The following is a 4,891-nucleotide window of genomic DNA, read 5'->3' on the forward strand; positions in this document are numbered from 1 at the left end:
GCCATCTGCATATCTGAAGTTGTTGATATTTCTTTCGGCAGTCTTAATTCCGGCTAGGGATTCATCCAGCCCCGCTACGTAGGTGATGGTTTTTTGTAGCTCAATTCTATTTTGGAAGGTGATTGCATCACACCCTAATTATCAGGGAAGGAGTTTTAAGGGACCCAGAAGGGAAAGAACAGATGGATGAGTTTCCTGCTGGAACTCGTCACAGTCGCAGAGAATACCAAAAATGTCCCAAAGTGTTCTATGCGCCAGAGGAAATGTCTGAGGAAGGATACTGTTTGGACTATGTGTCTGCAGCTGCCACGTGAGAGGGACGGCCGTGCATTTAGAAAAGGGGAAAGAACCTCAATGTACGATAATAAAGGAAGGAAACTTTACAAACGCGTGGCTGGCAGCCAAAGGAGGCTGGGGACGCGTCTCCTAAAGAGCATTTCCTCACTTTCATCCCCATCTGACAAGCATTTTGTAGGCAAAGCATCCTGAAACCCCAGCACCCAACTGGGCCCTTCCCCAAAAACTTGGGCACATGCCTATGGTGGCTGTTTTGATCCCTGCCTCTAAGCGATCTTCCCTTGGCTCGGCCAAAAAGGGTCATTGCGTTGCCCATCACTAGCCATCAAAATCCCGTTCCCTCTCCTACCTCCTCTGCTGTTGTGGCGAATAAATAAGATAAAAATTGGGCTTAGCATCTAGCCAGAGAATTGTAGAGTTGGGAGGGACCCTGAGGGTCATCTAGCCCAACCCCCAGGCAAATCAGGAATCACAGCTGGAGAATTCCTGGCAGGCAGCCCCCCAAACTTAAAAATCTCCAAGGAAGGTGAGATTGCCACCTCCTGACAGAGTCCATTCCACCAGCAAACAGCTCTTGCCATCAGAAAGTTCTTCCTAGGTGACCGTGACGCCACGTGACAGGAATGGCCAATGGAAGTATGTGTTGATTCTGTGGAGTCTGCTGTGAATGCAGAAAGAGGAGGTAATCCCATAAAAAAGATGGAAGATCATTGAGGGGTCTTTCCAGGCCAGGACACCTCTGGGTGCTGGCCACCTTGAACTGTGTGCCAACCTCATGGAAGGAGGAACAACACCTACTATAGGCCTTTTGCAAGTGGTGAATCAGTGTATAAGGTAAAGGTAAAGGGACCCCTGACCATTAGGTCCAGTTGTGACCAACTCTGGGGTTGCGGCACTCATCTTGCTTTACTGGCTGAGGGAGCCGGCGTACAGCTTCCGGGTCATGTGGCCAGCAGGACTAAGCCGCTTCTGGCGAACCAGAGCAGCGCACGAAAACGCCGTTTACCTTCCCGCCGGAGCGGTACCTATTTATCTACTTTCACTTTGACATGCTTTTGAACTGCTAGGTTGGCAGGAGCTGGGACCGAACAACGGGAGCTCACCCCGTCACGGGGATTCAAACCACCGACCTTCTGATCAGCAAGTCCTAGGCTCTGTGGTTTAGACCACAGCGCCACCCGTGTCCCTGAAGCAGTGTATAAGGGTGCCTATATTTGTGATGATCCACCCCCGTGGGGGAGATTTCCTCTATTCTGACTGAGAAATGGAGGTGATGAAGGCAGACATCCGACTTCCCAAGCAACATGGGGCTGATGGGTTGGTGTTTGGAGCCTTGACTGAGGATGGACGTGTGGATACAGAGCTCTGCACGGCACTGCTGGCTGCTTCCCGCCCTCTGCCAGTCACCTTCCACAGAGCTTTTGACATGGTCTATGACCCTTTGGCAGCCTTGGGAATGCTAATATTGATGGGCTTTGAACGGGTCCTGACTAGTGGCTGTGACAGCTCTGTTCTGGAGGGGCTGCCCTTGATAAAACGACTGACAGAACAGGCTAAGGGCAGGATTGTTGTAGTGCCAGAAACCCTTACACTACCACGGGGGACTACCTCTGCACACCTGAATATTCCATCAAGGTGGTTGATGTGGCTAAAGTGAGGACCCTGGATGCAATTGCAAAGAATATCCTGTAGAGCAAGCTACTGTGAGCCAGGAAGACCCAGAGCCCTGTGACCTGCACAATCCACAGACATAGACATTTCAGCACCATCCTTGCCAGCACTTAAAGGACATGGGTCAATCAAATTAAGAAGCCTCTGCTTGTTTTTCTCTTATTTTCACTTGCTCCACAGCATTTTTTCCTCAGATGCCGTAATGCCATTTTGTCTGTGGAGAGCAAATGATGGGGAGGGGCTTAATTAAAGGGGCACTCGCCATCCGGCAACACTCTCCCTGTTAAGGTCTCTTCTCAAATAAACCCTGAAGCCACTCAAAAAAAAAAAAAAGGTAAGTTCTTCCTGATGTTTAGTCGGATTCTATTTCTTGCAACTTGAAGCCATTGGTTCTAGTCTTCCCCTCTGGAGCAGGAGAAAACAAGCTGGCTCCATCTTCCATGTAACAGCCCTTGAGATATTCAAAAATGAAAATGAAAATAATAATAATAATAATAATAATAATAATAATAATAATAATAATAATTTATTTATACCCCGCCCTCCCCAGCCAAGGCCGAGCTCAGAGCAGCTTACAAGCAATAATAAAAACAAGATGAATGATTACAACTTAAAAACAAAAATAAAATACAACATTAAAATAATGGAACATTAAAATATTAAAATGTAGCCTCATTGCAGGAAGAGAAGGAAAAGAAAAAAGAAAGAGAGGGAGGGAGGGAATCAAATTGGCTCCAAGCCAAAGGCCAGGTGGAACAACTCTGTCTTACAGGCCGTGTGGAAAGAAATCAGATCCTGCAGGGTCCTGGTCTCATGAGGCAGAGCGTTCCACCAGGCCGGAGCCAGTGTTGAAAAGGCCCTGGCTCTGGTTGAAGCCAATCTAACTTCCTTAGGGCCCGGGACCACTAGGGTGTTGTTATTTATGGACCTTGAGGCTCTCCGTGGGGCATACCAGGAGAGGCGATCCCGTAGGTACGAGGGTCCTAGGCCGTGAAGGGCTTTAAAGGTCAAAAGCAGCACCTTAAATCTGACCCTGTACTCCACCGGGAGCCAGTGCAGCTTGAAAAGCACTGGGTGAATATGCTCCCATGGCAGAGACCCTGTGAGGAGCCTCGCTGCAGCATTCTGCCCCCGCTGGAGTTTCTGGGACAGCTTCAAGGGCAGCCCCGCGTAGAGCGAATTACAGTAGTCAAGCCTGGAGGTGACCGTTGCATGGATCACTGTGGCCAGGTCGGGGCGGGAAAAGTAAGGGACCAACTGCTTGATGCGGCGAAGGTGGAAAAATGTCGCCTTGGCTGTTGCTGTAACTTGCGCCTCCATGGAAAGGGAGGCGTCAAGGATTACACCCAAACTCTTAACGGAAGGCAATGGCACTAATTGGGCCCCCGCAAGAGAAGGGAGTTGGTCCCTCATCCCCATGCCATCCCGACCTAGCCATAGGACCTCTGTCTTCGAAGGATTTAGTTTCAATCGGCTCCCACGAAACCATCCAGCCACAGCTTCCAAGCATCTGGTCAGTGTGTTCAAGGTCGAGTCGATGCGGCCATCCATCAGCAGATAGAGCTGAGTGTCATCAGCATATTGGTGACAGCCCAGTCCAAAGCTCCGGATAATCTGGGCAAGGGGGCGAATAAAGATGTTAAAAAGCATCGAGGAGAGAATTGCGCCCTGCGGCACTCCACACACCAAGGAGTGGCGCGACGACATTTCCCTCCCTAGTGCCACCCTCTGTCCCCGACCAGAGATAAAAGAGCACAACCAGTTACGGGCTATGCCCTGTATCCCCACGTCTGCGAGGCGGTGGTCCAGAAGATCATGATCGACCATGTCAAAGGCTGCTGACAAATCTAAAAGGATCAGCAGTCCTGACCCGCCTCGACCCAGTTGTCTACGGAGATCATCTGTTAGGGCAACCAGAGCCGTCTCCGTCCCAAAACCAGGACGGAAACCAGACTGAAATGGATCTAATGCCGATGTTTCCTCCAGAAACCTACCAAGCTGTTCAGCAACCGCTCTCTCAATTACCTTACCCAGGTATGGAAGATTTGAAACTGGGCGGTAATTGGATAGGTCTAAGGGATCTAATGAAGTTTTCTTTAAGAGCAGACACACCACTGCTTCCTTCAGTTCCCCTGGGAATGTCCCCGTGTCAAGGGACAAATTGATAATTTAACCCACAGCGCCACCCGCATCCCTACTTTAAAATTGATTGCGCCAATTGGTAGAAGATGAGATCAGCAGTGGCTATTAGCTACCATGGCTGTTTCCTGCTTCTATTATTAGTATATAGTAGTCCTCATAAGGGCAGAAGCTGTACGCCGGCTCCCTCAGCCAATAAAGCGAGATGAGCGCCGCAACCCCAGAGTCAGTCACAAATGCCCCTAATGGTCAGGGGTCCCTTTACCTTTACCTTTATGCAACACCACCACACTTAAACTTATAAGTATTATTTAGGCACTTACTTAGGAAAAACATCAGTCGTGTCAAAGGTGCCTCTGACTCACCCTGCGGCCTCATAGCAGCTCAATACAATACATAACATAATATTTTGGTGTAAGAGTTAATTTTGCGTGGACGTCGCCGTTGAGAATGACAAGCGCCGCTGCTGGCATGGCGCATCTTTGATAAAAGAGCGCGCAAAGTCGAAAGTCCTTTAGTGAAACAGTAGGTATACATTTCGGCCAAGCCTCTTCTAAGGCTCCTAAATGGCTTTAGCTTTCTCGGACCACATATGCAGTTTATATTACCCACAATTTCGCTGCATGCTTTCAGGTGAAATAAAGATTTTGATCTACATTAACCATTATGTTCTGCATGCATTCGTTGTGACGCATTCAGTTATTCTGGGACAGCCCCTGTTTTCAACTTTGAAAGTCAAAGGCGGTGGCTGTTCCATGAAGACTACATTTTAAAAGCATAATAT

At 48.8% G+C, this 4,891-nt stretch overlaps 1 pseudogene across 1 annotated transcript; it reads left to right on the forward strand.

Annotated features, from left to right (window-relative positions):
- Positions 1-263: 263 nt before the first annotated feature.
- On the forward strand, positions 264-2,314 carry LOC307205195 (copper homeostasis protein cutC homolog pseudogene; annotated as a pseudogene). Its single transcript, XR_013843937.1, has 3 exons — positions 264-310; positions 997-1,131; positions 1,501-2,314. The product of XR_013843937.1 is annotated as a copper homeostasis protein cutC homolog pseudogene (transcript).
- The last annotated feature ends 2,577 nt before the right edge of the window (positions 2,315-4,891 follow it).

The sequence above is a fragment of the Podarcis cretensis genome (assembly GCF_951804945.1).
Source record: "Podarcis cretensis genome assembly, chromosome: 16".
In the NCBI taxonomy this organism is placed as follows: domain Eukaryota; kingdom Metazoa; phylum Chordata; class Lepidosauria; order Squamata; family Lacertidae; genus Podarcis; species Podarcis cretensis.